A 19497-nucleotide genomic window follows, 5' to 3' on the forward strand; every position below is an offset into this window, starting at 1 on the left:
GTTTAACTTTTGAAAACGCAAATAAAATTTAATACTTGAATATTTAACACAATTTTATAAGCCATAAGAAATATTTTTTTTTCTATTATGTTAAATTTATGTTTAAAAATTTGTGTTTGCGAAATTTCAAATTTTTTATCCATAAGTATTTTATTTTCTATTTTTATGTTTTTTTTTTCTTTCCCGAAATTTTTTTCTATTTTTATGGAAAAGTGAGTATAATAAAATAATTTTTTCAAAATTTTTCGCTTTATCTAATCAGCCTCTCTTTAAAAGAATCGGAATAAGACTTAAAGTTTTTAGCTCTTTTTAAACTCATCTCTATTTTAGTCTCAAGTGTCTGCTGGGTAGTCTTATCCAACCACATATTTACATACCAACCCAGCCGCCAATAGTTCTAGTGACCCAGTTGCTTTTGCTGTAGCCTTGGCAACATAAATAAATGCAAATAAATTGCAAGGCGTTTCAGTGGCACAAGCGCGCATTTAACTTTGCTATAATTCATTGTTGCAACACGCCTTTTCCCGACTGCTTGCTGGCTTTCTTGTTGCCTTATTTGGTTATGTCTCCTGCTTTCTCACATTTTGGGGCATATTTGCGCAATTTCGTTACAGCTTCTGTTATGTAGTACATGGAGAACATGCCTTTCAAATATGTGATTTATAGTTATGACCTGTAATTGGTAGTTTTATAAGCTTGCAGCATACTCCTAACTGGTTTTTGCAATACCTAAAATTAATCAAGATATATGTGGAGTTATATACAAGTATATCAAAATGATCAGGATGACGATWGAAGTTGCTAACTGGCTATTTGTTTGTCCGTTCGCCTTCCCTTCAGTCTCAAAATATATTAAGGAAAGGACAAGAGTTAGAATAACTTTGCAGAATATAAATGTGGCCCCTCCTACAGTTACATAGATCCGACTATCGTGTTCGTAGTCGAACCATACTTTCCTCCAGCTCCTGTATAAATAGTAGAAGAATATCTGGTCTTCATGTTAACATCAGGCACTCAGTGTAAATGAAACTGATGTAATTATTCTTAAACAAATCCATTTGCCATTTATCTGCTTTAGTTTCTCATAATTTTTACTATTTTCTTTAATCTGCCTCACTATAATTTGACCCACACAGACTGCTAAAATCATTTCTGTGTCAATGTTGGAGTTATTATCGTAATAATTATGGGAATTCTTTTAATTATTCAAGTAAATTATTCTCATCATTAATGAAGCTTACTTCTTAAGTCTTTTSTTTGGATAATATATATACAGCAGTCATGACTTCATTTTTTTTTTTTTATAATACGAACACGGTATATTAAGCTTGCTACGAAGTTTGTAACACCCAGAAGGAAACTTAGGAGACTCTAAAATTTACATATATGTATAAATGATCAGCGTGTTGGGCTCAGTAGATTTAGTTATGTCCTTCTGCCCGTCAGTTCCTCAGTTTTAGAGATAACGATCTGAAATTTGGCACACGCTCTTTTCTCTTTAAGAAGCTGCTTATTTGTCGGAACGGCCGATATCGGACGACTATAGCATATAGCTGCCATACAAACTTAACAATTGAAACCAAGTGCTTGTATTGAAAACTTTTTCATTTGATGAGATATCTTCAARAAATTTGCCCTAGCTTATTGCCTAAAACAATGTTATATTTTCCGAAGAAATTATTCAGATCGGACCACTATAGCATATAGCTGCCATGCAAGCTTGATTCCGAGTGCTTGTATGGAAAGCTTTTCCATTTGATATCTTCACAAAATTTAGTATAGCTTTTTCCTAAGACAATTTTACAGTGTCCTAAGAAATTGTTCAGATCGGACCACTATAGCATATGGCAGCCATATTAATTGAACGATCGGAATTAACGTTTATATAGAAAACTTTTCCATTTGACGAGATATCTTCAGGAAATTWGTTATAGATCATTATCTAAGGCAGTATTGAAATCTACGAAGAAATTGTTCAGATCGAGTAACTATRTAACTACCTTGCAAAGTTTTCGATCAAAGTTGAAAGGAATCCTTTGWATTTGTGAAAGGTATGATAGCTTCGGAGAAGCTGAATTAGTAGTTTTTTGAAATAGAATTCGAATTCCGCATCTTTCCATTTTCTAAAAGTTCTGAATCTGCAAAAAAAAAAACATAAAGCACTTATCATCTTTAATGAAAAAGACTAATTAGTTTGTTTTTGTAAAATGTTCCTTCAACATTTTCAGAGAAGTTAGGATCCTTAATAGATGTTTAAAATACTTTTGAAAAACAAAAAATTTCTTAACACAAACATTTTKACATTTATTTCATCGTAATAAAATTAACCACCAACTGATTCAAACTCTCAAAGACGCAAGGAAACTAGAAAGTTATTAAAAATTAACGATAAACCAAAACGACAAATGTATGTAATTATATCTGCCATATACCTCAGTATTCAATAGCAATGATAATGAAGTGAAAAAAGTGTAAATTATGACATTTAAACGCTTGTGGACTTACCGCGGCACAAAGCGACAAATATGTAAATTTCTCTTTTCAACAAGAAAAGCATAAAGYTTACGCAAAATATAAAAATATAATGTAAAATGCTGGCTTGACTCATATTTTAAAGTGTTAAACCACAAAAACAACTTAATAAGCCGACAATGTATTGTCACTACCAACAGAAAATCGTAATTTAAGATATGACAAACGCGCAAGAAAATACCAACGAGTCAATAAAAAAAAACAAAGCTGTCAGCTGTGCAAAATTCGGAAAAGCAGCCTAAAAAATAAGGCAACAAAATACATATTACAACAACTACGCATTATTATTGAAACAGTCACAAATCAGTTAAAAGCATGAATTCAATTAATATCCAACTGGTTTTGTGGCAGCGAAACGAAAGACTTAAGAAGCGAACGCGTCAAAGCCTACACACTTGCACTGCCAGCACAAAGTCATACACATATGTATATGCTTGTTTGTAGGTAGAAGTTTTCATAGGATGTAGCATTGGCGGCAAACTAACGAAAAGTTTGTTGTTGTTGTACAAAATGTTGCAAAAACCTATTTCGATATATAAATAATATAAATATGTGCGTGTGTATATCTGCAATCAAAGCAGTTACTTGTGCTAAGCTGGTTGCGGCCGGCGTTTGAAAAGTAGAATTGGGTCGCCGCTTTGACGCAGCAGCTTTTTCTTCAAATACAAATGTACTTATGTGTAAATAATATTTAAGCGCTGAGKTGAATGCAGAAAGAGGTCATTATGACGATTACCACTCACATGCTTGTTGGACGCAGCAACATAAAAAAAAATAAAATAAAGTGGAAGTGTTTTGGAATTTATTGCGCAGAGTTACAGTTATTGAAATATGATGCAACAGAAYGTGATGCAAAAACTATAAAAAAATAATTATGGTGAAGACAAATAAAATAGTAATTTCATTTTAAAGAGTATGACATAATGTTAGGYAGTGTAAGAGAAAGGAGCAAGGAAGAGGAAGTAAAAAGTGTGAATGGAAGCWACGAGCACACACACATTTGTTGGTTTGTTAGGGTTAGGTCAAAGTATTGACTCTTTTCTGTTATTTTCGGCAATACTTCTGCAATATATAGGATAGTCGAAAAAGTCTTTCCGTATGTCTAAGCAAACTTCAATTTATTTTTTTAAATTTATAATGAACTTTAATGAACTTTAATGAACCAAATATGTACCATTTTTCCGCGTAAAACTTTTCTGGTTTCTCTGCGGCAAGTTATTTTCACATACTTTCCTTTGAGGAAAACTTTACTACATTAAGGGAGTTTTGCACTGATCTAAACAAATGGTAAACCGAGGGTGCAAGCTCAGAGCTATATGGTGTATGCGTCAAAACTTCCCAGCCAAGCTCTCCCAGTTTTTGCATCACTAGACTAGTCATCAAGCATGTGTGTGGTCTAGCGTTGTCCTGATGGAAAACAAAGCCCTTTCTGTTGATCAGTTCTAGCCGTTTTTTCGATTGCTTGCTTCAATCTCATCAATCGTTGAYAGTAAATGTAGAATCGTTCAACCAAGCTGGAGCAGCTCACAGTGGATGATTCCTTTCCAATCSYACCACACACTCAACATAACCGAGGCGTCAATCCTGTCTTTGCGACCATTTATTGAGCTTCACCGTGCTTGGATCATGAYCTTWTTCGCACATTTTCGTGGTATTTGATTCACTTTTCATCTCCTGYCACCATTCGCTTCAGAAATWGTTCAATTTAATTTCGTTTCAGCAAAGAATCGCAGATGTTAATTCGGCCCATTAAATTTTTCACAGACAACATGTGTTACCCAAAWWACGAGTTTATTTTTGTAGCCGKTCTTTTTTTAATGGYTTAAAATMGTYTGATGATGAATGTTAAGYTCCCTAGTGATACCATGGATACTTATGGGACGGTTCTGGTCAGTATTTTCCTTTCAACGATAGGTCGAGCAGTATTAAGTCAGTAGAAAGCGCGAAGATGGTCTTAATCAGTACCGCAAAGGAGAGTTATGCGCCGATTGCTCATTAAATAAGAGTTTCCACATGCCAGAATTGCCRAATTTTTGAATAAAGAACCTAATTCTTAATTACTACACCTTTGCATATTGAAAAAAATGATTTTTATATTGAAAAAATCAGACTAAAATGATATTATCTAAGAAGTAACCGTGAAYAAGATCTGATTTTCATAACTTTTCAAAAATCGTTTTTGAATAGTTATTAACATAATTATGTTAAAGTGAACGCAAAGTTTATGAGGGAAAAAAATTTAACCGAAAAGTGATCAGACTGAGTACATTGTTCTACATTCATAGTGGCTTAATGCGTAAACCCGTCTTTATACAATATTATCTTCTAGGCCGCAACTCCATATATAATGTTTCAAACGAAAACAACTTAAAGTTACTCTAGTTCATAGACAACTGTCTGAGCAAATAATTRCGCGTAATCAGTCAAGTCCAATGATAAATGTACATATCTGTTTGCATCGTTAATTGCTATCCATAACTACATAACCATGTAAAGTGCTCTAAATAACAACAAACGAGTCTTGTTTAAAGGGTGAAGCAAACTGACTGAGTTTGCTAAGCAAAGCACACATATGGACACGCATTCTACAAGYGCTTTATTCATTAATAAATTTTTCGTGTTGTTGTTATTTGCTATAATAAATTCCCGCCTTGCAAAAACTGCAACCCAATTTCATGCAGCAAACATGCCTCGGTAACCTCAATTCTTATCACGTCGCTACCAGCGCAACACGTTTTTATCAAAAGAAAGAAGAAAGGCAAATAAAAAAGTACGGAAAACGGCGGCGGAAGATATTAATGGCCTGCAAATCTCGTTTTTGCAGCAAGTTTACCTACTTGTTTACTAAACTGTTCGATTGGCGTACACACACATGGTAATTGCATAACAAATGTGCGAGCCTGCGACACTCTTCTTCAATATGCTTATCTAATTGCGGCGGCCATAAGATCGCCGTGAGAACGTCACAACCGTTAAGTGCTTTACACGAACTATGCTGAAATAATTCACAATTAAGTTAGCCGGAGTAAAGAAATTATGTATAAACAGGTTCGTAATAATATATCTTCTGGGTAAATATGCTCTTAAGCCTTGATTAACACACAAGTTATGTTTGAAAACAATCTCAAAACTTATGATTATCTACTTAGACGTATGCAAATAAACATTACAAAATTCAAATGGTGACGGGCAAACATTTTCTTAGATTGAAATTTATTAGCTCCGTTTCGAATTAGGTGTGCACAGAGTTGTGTATACATGTTGGTTTGAGGAAGGAGGTATCACAAAACAATATTTTTTGGAAATAATTCAGAAATAATATTTTTGAAAATAATGAAAGGAATTAATTATAAAATTGTTTATAAATTGCAAAACTATTCTCACATAGCTCAAATTTAATGTCAAATATTGGGTAGTCGAAGAAGTCTTTTCGTTTTTTGCCAATAGATGTCGTTGCAGTCGTATATCTCTAGTGCTACTAATCACATTGTGCCARGTGATATTTTAAGCTTCATTCAACTAAAAAAAAGTTAATTTCGGGGAAGTTGAAAAAAATTACAGTTTTTCAAAAATGAGTGAAATAATTTGCTATATATTGAAATTTTTGTATAAAAMAGGGMAGAATGCCACGCAAGCCACCAATGAAATTTGTGAAGTTTACGGAGACGATGCTGTMTCAGTTYGTGTAGCACAACAATAGCTCGCTCGCTCCCGTTCTGGAWATTTCGTTGTGAGAGATTGAGATGAAAGTCTTACACTGATGCATAATGTCTCTAGCGGAAAAATGCCAAAAAGTGGTCAACCAAAATAGTACATATTTGTTTACAATTTAAAAAAAAAAAAATAAGTTGAAGTTTGATTAGAATTTTTTTCGACTACCCTATATCAAAGTATAAAAGTATATTCTAGGTCAAATTTAAGGCACAAATAACTATTCGGCTATGGAAAATTCCAAACATTAGAAAGTGTTCTGCAACTCGCTGTGATTATAAAACAGCAGCAGGTTTTCAAGCGTTGTAAATAAATTGGCTGTAAAATAAAAAAAAACAGACGCTATTGTTGAAAGACAAGCAATAAACAACGGACAAACAATGTCACAAAGCACGTTGGCCTCCAGAAGGTAAAGCGTTGTGCTAGACTGTGCAGCATACAAAGGCGGATTTGGAAGTGTGATGGRAAATGAATGARAATTRGCTAAAGRTAGCGTTAAAGTTCGACTTTGTACRAAAGCATATTGTATACATACATACATATATATAGAATAAATGTGAAAAGTCGCCTAGCTGCAACGCTTGCAACATGCCGGCAACTTATTGCTAGAAATGAAGTGTTGGAAGAAATAGAGATGTAGGCATATGCGGAGACTGGGTCAGCGCGCTAAATCAAATTAGTATATGTGTATATATATTAATATATATATGAGCAAGTTATGTATAGTTATTAGGCGTGTAAGATAAMTAAATGTGTTTAAAAACTTGACATACTATATGCGAAGAAATGGAAAATTGAAAAGTAAAATCTTAGCAGTTTGCATACCCATATACATATACAAGTATGYACATAWGTATAATATATGTGATACATTGGTAAAAGTTGAAATGTAATATGCATTACAATAGCATCCACACAATGGCAGCTCATTTGTTGCAGTGACACGCTTTTCGACTTACAGCTCATYTTTCACTTCGCTGCCAACCGGTGAGTGGTCAAGCTGACGTTGAAAGCTTAACAAGCCGAACTCACCTCTGACATGCAGGCGTTGTGGCATTTCGCAGCGACGACAACAGCTTTATCAGCAACAAGCAATAAAAAACAATAACAAATTAAGCGTATTGTTGCTGATATTATCATGGAATACAAGTAATTCYGTATTTTTTAGAGGAAAAAAATTAAATTTGACGGAAGCACGTTGGCCATTGCATATATTCATCCGTTTGCCAATTTCCTACATGACATTGAATTGATGGCAAATAATTTGGCAAAACAGCCTATCAATGATTATTTCACTGTCAAGCGTCCACACTCTTCACACTATAYAACGCCACAACACAACCGCTAACATACAACACTTGCCACACAAAGCACTAAGCCGCTAATATAACTGCCACCGCCAGCCTGCCAMCGGCAATTTCGGCCATAAATCTTCTCTTTTATTATTATGCACATATATTTTCCTCACATTCACACAACCATATGTATACGCATGCAGTGAAGCAGCATAGAACAGCAGTGCAGGTAAATAAAAATAAAATGTATGTCAATGCTGCTGCGGCGGCGAGACCCGGCGGCTGCTTATTAAGATGCAATACGGAACACAAAGCTTGCCTTGCAGCTATACTCACACACTTACACTTCCATTCATTTATATGTGCGTGTGTGTTAAAGTTGCTGCTTATAATTATCATTCCACAGCAAATGATCAATTTCTGCATACACATGTGCATTATTGTGTACAGTTAATTGCATGTTCCGGCTTCTAGCGTTTGTTTTATAGCATTTTATGTACTTTATCAAATAATTTGCATAGACTCGTTGAAGCAAAGAGTCCTCACTAACAACGAGTTGTTTGTATTTRTATCATTTTTCCATTTACGTGTCTATAAAAATTCTTGCAGAAATTTTTGTTGMTTAAAAAGCAAATTTTTGCTGCTAAGTACATTCAGGAGAGCAGCTTTGCATCGTTTTCTCTAATAAAGTGGCTATAAATATATTAATAATATTAAAATATAAATGCAGCGAAATTGTTATGGCTCTCTCTTTCATATCACAACYCATCTTATCCTAGCATACCTTAACCTATGTATGTATATTGTAATATTATAACTTAATCTTGGTATTCCGATCTATCCTTACCAATTCCAACCTTTCCTAACCTGTACAATGTTAACCTATCGTATCATAATGCTATTCTCTTAACCTAATTCTAAACCGATCATATTCTAGCTATCATAAATAGTCCTATCCTATCCTACCCTAACCTATCGTAACCACTCATTATCCGCCATTTCCTACTTCGATCTATCCTTACCTATTCCAATCACTCTTAACCTATACTATCCAACATACCGCAATCTATTCTAAACATTCCCATCTTAGACAAACCTATCACAATCGATCATAAACWGTCCTATTCTACAAGTATCCTAACTCATCACAATCCATCATATACTTTTCTATTCTATGCCGTCTAACATTTCCTATGTTAGCTTTCCTAAACAGTCCTATTCTAACCTATCGCAATCTATCACAATCTGCCCAATCCTATTCTTAGGATAGATCTTTCCTATCCTAGCTTTCATAAACTTTCCTATGCTGACCTAATCATACCTATCTGATCCTATCCTATCGTTTCATACCTTTGTAAGCTTCATCAAAGCCAAATTTATACTCAAAACGACATTTGAGACCATTTTCGTAGMGAAAACTTTTTCATAACGAAAAACCTCATAAACACCAACATGATCTTTCCAGTCCAGTTTCACTATTATTCAGTGATATAAGCGACTTGTCAACTTGAAGAGGAAGTAATTTATTACCGAAGCAACATGTTTCCACTATTGGATGGACGAGTTTGCCGCCAGCAGTGAATATTTTTAGTCAGATTATCTAACAGACGTTAAACTCGTGGCTRACACAGACAAATTCCTGCAATGAGTTCGTCTAGAAAGGACTACACGTCTGCTCGCTCTCCTTGTCTTGAACTGGTTCAAATCTGCCGAAATCAGTRGAAAGCTCAGTGGACATACGATTTTTCACTGGAAATGCCTTYGAAGCATACCAATGTGGAACGGTATGTAGTTACTTGTACGCGTGTCTATCTGAGCCAACATAAAAATCACATCAACCGTGCAACTTTATCAACAACAGCATGCTCGCTCCATTGGTCAGCAAAGCAAAGCGCAATTGCAACAGGCTTGCAATTAAACTGATATGCATACAAATATATAAATATATATATATGCCCATATRTATTAGTATATTCACATAAGCAGATACAAGTATGTATATGAACGTTTGTTTGTACATCTGTCGAGAGAAAGAGATCATTGAACGCTCATCTAGGCGACAAAGGTACAGGCAGCGGTCAAACAAGCCAAACCTAACCGACAAATCAACCAAGCGTTGTAAGTATGTTTATATTATATATATGTACATCGTTATGGTATGTTACCAGCAACGAGTCCAAACCGATAGCACATTGATTAGTCCGACTTTCACCGATCGCTTGACTCAAATGAGCATGCCATGTGAAAATATTTGAAAATAAAATATTACATGTAGATTTAATGTCACTATAAAAGCAGTTTTTGCTACTGCATTATGTACATGTATGTTTATATGTGTTGTAAGTGGCTGCAATGCGGGCGTAGCAAGGTGTARTTAGAGGCAACGGATGTTTTGTTGCAACCTCGGTAAAATTAAGTTGTTTCTCCGTAGGCAGAAGTGGAAGTGGAGAGCGGTCATATGATAAGGCTTGCACAAGTATAGTAGATACTTCCATTATGAGACTAATGAAAAATTAATTAACAAATCTTATGTTTAGCATTTCTAAACTTTCGAACCTACTTTACATAAGTTGCTATTAAAATATTTATGAAAGTTAATTTTAAAATAAAACACTTTCCAATGTATATTTGCGCTAAAGACTGATTTTATATAACGACCAAACCATAAAATATCGATATATATATAATTTTATCGATAAATAAAAAATAGTATACATTGTATTTATTAAATATGTGAGCAATGAGTTACATCATCACAATATTCGATAAAATCTATCGATAATTTTGTATATTTTATCGACATTTTACGACAATTTATGTCTTGTTTATCGATAAATTATATAGAATTATCGATAAACTTTTCGAATCTTATAGTGAATCTACCGAATATGATAGGAAAAAGAAAAATATAGTAAAAATAAAATGCTGACAAATTGAATCAAGTAATAAATGCTCGACAATACAAATATAAATAAATACTGACAAAGCTAAGGTCACAGTACAGGAAGATGAGGTAAAAATCATCAATAAAAAATTATAACACCGATATATTCTAAAAATTGAAAAATATTGATAGAAAATACCCATATATGCGATTAAATATTGAATAATTGCGAGAATAGTTTTATAGAAATAAATCAATTAATGCCAAGAAACCATAATTATCGTTAAAATCTTATAAACTCGCAGTGTCATTCATTTAAGATGATCATTATRTTTCATAAATATGAAATATGAAATCTGAAAAAGTATCGATAAAATAAATGTTTAAATTGATTAATATAAAAATATCGAAATGTTATTTTAAAAAATAAGAAAGTGAAATAGTGCTGAATAATTTGAAACCAAGGTTTGCATTTAAATGAAGAGAWTTAATCGATATATTCGGATAAATCGATTAATGTAAACATTTCGAAAAGTTACTTTAAAATGGAAAAAAGTGAAACCGAACTTTAGCTGAATATTTTGAAAATTAATCGATATATTCAAATGGATAGATCAACGTAAAAATATCGAAATATYGATTAAAGAAAATTTAGTAAAAACCTTGCAGAAAGAGCCTTTTTAATTAAAATGTTTATATGTATATATATTAWATAAACTTCTACAATATCAACTACATACATCCAAAACATCGATATTATCCCGCGATCGTCGTTGTTGCATATTATTGCTAAATTCTGTTGAACTACCTTGTAGAGATGTGTAAAAATTTTATTATCTAATTTAGATACACATTGGTTGATTAGCATAGTTATTATAGTTTTACACGAATTTTATTTGATTTTTTATCAGCTTGCGACGGAAAAGAGTCTCTGCTTCAACCACAATGCTATCTTTTCACAACACGACTAAATTTTGCGGAATCGTAAAAAATTAGCTATAAAAACAATAACACAGTCGCTTGCGTTTCCTGTGGAAGCATTTTTTTTTTTCGTATGTGCAAGTGCAATCGAACAATACACGCATATAAGGGGGGCCAATGCACCAACTAAGCACCACTTTTACTTTTGTTGCAAGTCATTTAATTGATTTGTGATGAGAGCGTGTATTTTACAACTTACTTTGATTGTATGATATGCAACTTTTCATGGTTGTTTATAAATAAGTAATGATGATTATTATATTKGTTTATATATGCCACATATGCTTTATATGTATTAAAATTATAAATAATTTTTTTTCTTCACGCATAAAACGCTGACAAATTATTATTATGTAATATGTGTTGCACGAYATTTTCTATTTTTTATTTTTCTATCACAAAAACTATAACTATAAATGAAGGCCTGTAAGCACACATATACAGACTACTGTGTAGGAAGATGCTTGACCATGAAGTAAAACGCACWTGTCGTTGTTGTTGCAGCAATCTTGTGCTGACAGCAATTACAGTTGCCAACACTGTTATTAGCGCGTAATTGCTCTAAAATAAATTGAAAAGTGGCCAGAAAGTGAGTTGTTGTGGGTTGAAAGTCAGTAAAAAAAGAAGCTAAAAACAAAATTTTACTATCACTTTCCGTGTTATCCTCAACCGAAGGCTTGACAACGTTGCCATACAAAAAAAATTAAGATTTAAATTTCACACACTACTCACCTACTAAGGCTTAAAGCAGCAGCATGACMACAACGGTGATAACACGAATTTAATGTGATTTTTGTTACACTCAACTTTCATCAAAATCAGTCGCTGCGGCTGATTTAGCTTTTATTTTGTTAATTTTTAGTGCTTTAAGCCTTCGCTAAAGTTAATTAAACATKAATAATGATCATTTAAATTGCTTTCACTGCTTTTGGGTATGAGTTGGTGATTATCGCTTTTCTAACAAAAATTGTTTCGGACATAGTTTTGACACAGTTTGAGAGCGCAGCTCATCACTGGGAGAGAAATAAAATCAATATAACAAAAACCTCTCATATTGAAACAGCAGTTTTGGTTATAAAATAATTATATATTGGTTATATCTGATAGCGGAAGCTCAACATTTATGCATACATATTATTAATTTTAGTATGTACATACATATAGATATATAAATTGCAAAAAAAAAATTTTTTGTTTTGACTTTGAGTGCATTGCCCTATTCATATTGGGTCATTCACAAAGAAACTTCGACTTTTTATTGCAATTTATACAGTTTTTTACTATGTAAAATATTTTATGAAGTTATGATATATGTATATTTTCCATTTTGATCCAATACCGTTTGCCAACGTTTGAACAATATATTGCTTCTATTGGATACTTGCAGGCTTTGTTTTAGCCAAGTGGTTTTTGACGACCTGATTTTGGCAAAAGYTTCTCGCATCCAAAAAATTTTACAGAGACCGGAGTAAAGAACAGTCCGAAGGGGTCAAGTATGTAAGTATGGTTTCAAGGTGGAGAATATGGTTTGGCCAGTCATCRAACTTGTATGAGATCCCGCATTATGTTATTACGTTTTTCTTTGTTAATCGATTTTTTGAGGATTTTTTGGGAGCGAAAGAAATAATTGATTAAAGCGAAATTTCTAGGGTTATGTATTTAAACATCATGAAATCTATTATTACTGGCGATGAGTCTTGGATCTATTATGGGCTGACAACTCWTGAYTTTGCACCACGATAATGTACCATCYCATTGATTCTTCGGGAGTTTTTYGSCAAATTTTCAACCAATATCGTGCGGCAACCACCGTATTCGCCTGATTTAGCTGGCTATTCAGYAAAGCTACGCGCATTRAAGGCTAATCCAGAAATTGATCTTAACAACTCTTTCGAGAATTRGAAAAAACGTTGGCTAAAGTGTATTGGGGCCAAGKGAGATGACATACTAGAAATAGTAGATTTTTAASAATAAATTAATAATTTAGTAGCAACATAGTAGTATATAAGTATAGACGGAAGCCAAGTATACCGACCAAGAAGTACGGACAAAAGGTCAGACAGACGCACACAGTTAAAACGACTCAGGCAGTAATGCTGATCATTTACGCTATATATGTTTTATAGGGTCTTCGATGTATCCTTCGGGGTGTTACAAACTTTGTTTCAAACTTAATGTACACTGTTAAAGGTATAAAAATAATTATTGGAAATAATGTTTGTGAAATATTTCCATTCTCTTCTTTACAATCGAATATTTACGAAGAATTCAATTCTTCTACTTTGCTGAAATTATAATGATTTGTAGAATTCTTTTGTGAACTGGCTTATTGTTTTTAGAARAACCTTCACATCATAAATTAGTAATGCATAAATATATCTATAAATATCGCTTGCTCAATAAATATGTCTCTAGCTAGAGAATTATGAAAGCAGTAAAAAAAGTTAAAAAAAAAAATTAATAATGACTTAAAAATGCAAAGAAAAGAACAGAAAATTAAAAACAAATAAAAAAAAATATTTATAAAATTAAAAAATAATAAAAAAAGCAATTTAAAAAAATTTTATTTTTTAATTTTCTGTGCTTATTTTGCACTTTTAAGTTTTTATTAAATTTTTTGCCGCAAAATTAATGCAGCCATACAAGTTAGTTATTTTATAGGTAGTCTGTAAACAAATATTATCTTGTACTCTTAACTTAATATCCATTACACTTCAGCTTAAAATCGAGTTACAGTTTTTACATCACTTTTCTAACGGCCAATTGTCGTGGTCATTTGGCCGCAACGTAGTCTTATGCGGCTTCGGCTAGTTGTTAACCAGGCCGCCAGCAGCAATCTGCCAACCATTCAGCGTGGTATGCATTTCTATAAAATCGGCTGCATTAAGAATGCAGTTGCGCATGCGCACACTGTTGCTGCTGTTTGCTGCTGTTATTGCAATACTACACACAGAATGAGCAGCAAAATATGCTTTCGACGCTGCACAATTTGTAAGGTATGCAGCGATCGATTTTCTTTCAAACTCTCCTTTTTCCGTTCATTTATTTATATATTTAATTTTTGTTTGGTTTATTTTCACCCATTTTGCTCTTTCACTAATTCCGTTTCTATTTTGAGAAATTTTAGTTCACCGCTATGTTGGCTATCAATGGACAGCGGCACAAACGAAATTGTCTAGTTTACCTTTAGTATGAGTAAGAATTCATAATCAGTTACAGAGCCTTTCGCCAAAGCAAATGTATGGAAAAAAGCGGCAAGACAAAGTTGTTGTAGGAATTTGTGTCTTTTCATATGCAAATTTTTCATGTGGCGCATTCGTCGCGTGTTTTCTCAGTGGGCGAACACAATCGCACACATATATATACATACGTATACAGTTCGTGATCATTTGGCAGCGCTGATGTTGCGCCCATGCGCAGTTAACACCTTATTGAATTTGGTTCTTTGGCGTCTTTGTGCTCATTTGACTGATTAGCGGTTCGCACTCACAGTTGTAGATTTCTTTTTAGAATACTGGCGGTTGGTTTYACATTACAATAGCAATGACAATCGCGTAGTTGACAGATTAAGTAAAGGTTATGAGAATTAACCAACTATGACACAGAGAATCCGCTTTTCCGTTTACGAACTCTTTTCTAAATAGCGGATTCATTATAATTTTATTGCATTTTAATATTATATACTCAAAAACAGGAATCTTTCGATTGGTGACCGCATTTGAAAAACTATTTCTTTAATTTCCCTTTCTATTTCGTTCTACTTAATTTGGAACCTGTTTTCTATTGAGATTTTCTAATCTAGATTTAAATTTATCGTCAACACGTTGATCACACATAGATCCCGTAGGAAAAGCTTCCCTAGCATTTGTATTTTCAATTCCAAAAGGTTACATTAAATTAGGTAGGTTAAGTTTAGTCTGGCAGTCTGGTGAGYCATGGATGGACCAGTTTTGGTTCTTTGCGATACCAGATGGAGTTCAGTCACGAAGTTCTTGAGAAGTAGTCATACTTAAGAWTGCSTGCGCTTRACAAGAATTTTAATAGACTCTATGACCTTGCAATCAAAACTCTTCCAAGGTCTAATACTATGGCCCGCAGATACTTAAAGCGTAACCTTGCCAATGTTGGACAAGTACACAAGAAAGGCTTCATTGTTTGTGTGATGCCTTGTTCTTGACATTTTCTGCAGCCTTCTGGATCTGTCATCCCCACATAGCAGACGTGTGCCGCCACCTGAGAGTGACCAATGTTTATTCCGATCATGTTCCTATAGTCTCTTCTATCGATTGAGTATAGTAGTATAGGATAGGACTTCCAATCTAACGTTTTACGCATAACTTTTGCAGTTTGCAGGTAGCCCGAAAGACGATAGATTTAATCAATCCATAAAAAGAACGGACTGAACTACATCGAACTACAATTTTTCATAAAAAATTTTTCGGAAAACTCACCCAATTCATAAAAATAATGGACTGAAGCTCAGAAAACCCTCGTCAACGCTTATTTCTCTTAATATTTACTTAAGATTTGACATAAGGTCTTGAGTTTTGATCAATTATATCCTAGACTCTCTGTCTGCTGAGATTTTTGTAACAAAACAATTCGACTAGACCGACATAGAATTCATAACAAATTKAACTTATGAAACACCAAAATATCAGTGGTCACCAGATATTGCGTTTAGGTTTGACACGATATCAGAAGCTGTAYAAGACGATTGGACAAATGATGATGACCACCTTGTAGTTCATAAAATGAGAGTTTAATCACAAAATTATTATTTCTTATTTTGTTTTTAGAAATATACATATATTTTTTAAAAATATTTTCTTAATTTGTGACTTAAGAGCACACAATTTCACTCTGTTCCTCAATTTTTCCTTTTTTAAATTTTTTTTTTTTCGTCAACCAAGTTACAAGTTGAAAGCTAAACACCGACGCATTGTAACGGTAGTCCAAAATTTGTCACAACACAATCACTTTATGTTATCACGTTCAACACGCTTAAGCGCAGCGTGACACCATGTACATCTCGAGTGCTTATAACACGCGAAACTAGCGAAAAAAGTGGCGAAAATTAACACTAGACATGCGTGCCGGCCTCTGTTTGTTGTTGTTGCCGGGCAAAGTACGAAAAATCACAACGGCCGATATGCGTACAAAAAGCTACAGCGGCGCAACAATAGCGCAACGGTGCAGACCATTGTGAAGCGCTAAGCGCTACTTTAAGGTACGCTCTCCCTACTTTTCATTATTGACATTAACTCTCGGCAAACGCGAAACTTTGCTGAACTTACATTGAAGCGCTCACTGGTTCGGAAACGTCCACACGGTTTTAGTCTGATGCGAAGACTGATTTAAGCTGCGCTTCAAAGGCGAAGACTTGCGGCGCACAAAGTCAGTGAATTTGCGCTGCGACTGTTGTGGCTGTGGCTATGACTGCTCTTGTTGTTGTTACTGCAGCAGCTAACAGCTAGCAGCTCAGCTAGTTGCTTATGGCTGTGTTTGCTATTATTGTACTCTTCTTGCAGCGACCCACTGGCTCCAACTTGCTGCTCACCGCTGTTTGGAGTTGGAGTGTTGCCATAGCAGCTTGTTTTTGTTGCTGTTGTTGCATGATCTTGATTTCTGTTGTATTGGCTTTGCGCTGTATTTCATTGGGGTTTGTTTTTTTTCTTCACTTTTTGCTCGCATTCGCTTCGATTTGTGACAAATGTACTTTGATAATTATTGTTTGTTTCGGTCTGCCTTTTTGTTTTTGTTTTGTTGTTGGTTTTGGGTTTCTATTTTCCKCAGTCGCCTTTGCGATTTTCAACAGCCCCGCATTTCGTTGTTGATTTGTTGCAAACACGTCAATTTAAGTGCAAATTAATTGTTGCAGGAAATTCAGCGGTTCCTAAATGTGTTCAATGGCATTCAATTGCAATACAGTGTTCGTGTTTGAGTGCAATTTGGCAAAGCTGCTTTGTGGTTGTTGGTATTTTCAGTAAGCTGCAGTTGCAGGTTTTCACTATTTTTTAGGATTATGTAAGTTGACAATTGCAGTAAAAATATTACCGTTCACACTCCTGTATTTGGTGGATGCTACAAATGATACCACAAATTAATGTTTTTTGGTTTCACAAAGCATGTAAAGAGMATAACAGTATGTGGCCATAGCTTGTTTAGGAATAAAGTGATATTCAAGACAGACTGAGTCGAAAAAAATTATTGAACCAACGGAAGGCATACTCCGGAATAGCCGTGAGAGCCGAGATGCATGCTGGGCTCCGAAGTACAGTCGCGGCGGAAGAAAATGGGTCGTATTACTTTTCGGACAAACCCTGTGTTCGCAACAGCCGTAGCCAAGAATGTACACAAAGACTGTGAAGAGTCGATACTGTACCGATCGCAATAACTCGGGCTGACGTGTGGAACGATTAGGCGCATTTTACGTCGAGATCTTAAGCTGAGAGCATATAAAATACAGCTTGTGCAAGAACTGAAGTCACTCGACCTCCCAAGCGACATCGATTCGCTCTAGTTCCAAGAAGATCCGACGATTTCAAGCCAAAGTTWGTTCAGTGATGCGGCTCATTTTTGGATCAATGGRTATGTAAACAAGCAAAATTGCCGCATTTTGGTCGAAGAGCAAACTGAAGAGATTCAAGAGCTGCCATTTTATGCAGAAAAAACAACGGTTTGATGTGKTTTWYGGGCCAGTGAGATCATCGATTKCTTCAAAAATGATGCCGGTGAGAATGTAAAAGTCAATGGCAACCGTTACCGCGCCATGATAATCGASTATTTAATGCCTGATATTGAAGCTCCTGATCTCAGCGACGTTGTACACATCGCATCAATTAATGGATTTATCGAGAGCACAGTTTTTTGAGCAGATAATTTCACGTTTTGAACCTGTTGATTGACCATCAAGATATCACACTGTTTGACTTTTTTCTATGAAAGGGATATGTTAAGTCTAAAGCCTATGCGGACAATMMCACTTCGATTCAGGCCTTGGAGYTCTGGTGTTATTCGCTAGTTACTAGTCGAGTCGTCAAAAGTTAGACTCAATGGTTGGACCATCTGAGACGTTGGTGCGATCAACATTTGAAAGCGATAACATTCAAAAAATAAATTTCAAAGAATGTTCTTTCGAATGATAATAAACATTCCACATTAAATTTGAAGTTTTTGTGTGTTTTCTTTAAAAAAGAGTAGGGTGCTTCGAACTGAAGTACTTTTTTATATTTTTACATATACTTTTCATGAGATGCCATCCATTTCTCAACCAAAGGGGTACTAAGGGTGTCAAAAGTGTGCTCAATAATGTACAAAAGGTCGGACTAAAATAACTCGAACCATATTTGAGAAATAAAGTTGCAATTACAAAAACAATTTTTTTTTTATTTTTTGAAAATTTAATTTTAATTAATTTTTTAATGCATTGAAATATTAATATTAGTTACGAGTAAGAAAATATATATATAAAATATATGTTTATAATTAAAAAATTACGTTTTTTTTAATTATATTTTTTTTATAAAGTTATTTTTAATTTTTTTTTCGGAGTTAATTAAATATTTAAAAATATATATGCCTTCACACTAACTATCAGCCTCACCATATTTATTCTACCTTGTGGATATACACAAATGTTCATTTCGCACACATACATACACACACATGCAAGTGTTGCTTATTCTGTATACTSGCACTAGATTTTCTGTATTCGGAGACACATATCAATCTCAGCTGCCAAAGATGCGCTAGCRCTAAATATCAAGCACGSCCAATGCAGCACACACACACATAYACAASTATATTTAWTAGTTCTTGGCTAAAACTAGTCTTGAAATGGCACTGGCTGGCCTACATATTTGAACCATTTAAAGAGCAAGTGACCGCATAAGCTTATTACATATGAGTAGAATAAGGAATAAGTACACGACAATTCTGCATTTGTAGCTGGCTGTGGCAAAGAAAGCCATTTAAAGCGCTGCAGACTGACAGCCAGCATGATAGCACGGAAAACTTCGCACAAATGGCGAGAGAAATAAGGAGCTGTGAAACAACGCTAATGGAACAAATGAGGGAAAAAGTAAAATAAGA

General features: G+C 34.3%; 1 protein-coding gene across 3 annotated transcripts in view; it reads right to left on the reverse strand.

The window, feature by feature from the left end:
- Positions 1 to 16781, reverse strand: part of LOC108966188 — a 113136-nt gene extending 96355 nt beyond the window's left edge. The window contains exon 1 of one of the 3 annotated variants that reach the window (XM_018928953.1): positions 16701 to 16781. The gene's annotated coding sequence lies outside the window, so the exon portion shown is untranslated. Of the gene's footprint in view, positions 1 to 12135; positions 12216 to 15854; positions 15936 to 16700 lie in introns of those variants that run through there. The other 2 variants (XM_018928955.1, XM_018928954.1) reach the window with 2 other exon arrangements.
- Positions 16782 to 19497: the final 2716 nt, after the last annotated feature.

The sequence above is a fragment of the Bactrocera latifrons genome, unplaced genomic scaffold, assembly GCF_001853355.1.
Source record: "Bactrocera latifrons isolate USDA-ARS-PBARC rearing strain unplaced genomic scaffold, ASM185335v1 scaffold_157, whole genome shotgun sequence".
Classification (NCBI taxonomy): domain Eukaryota; kingdom Metazoa; phylum Arthropoda; class Insecta; order Diptera; family Tephritidae; genus Bactrocera; species Bactrocera latifrons.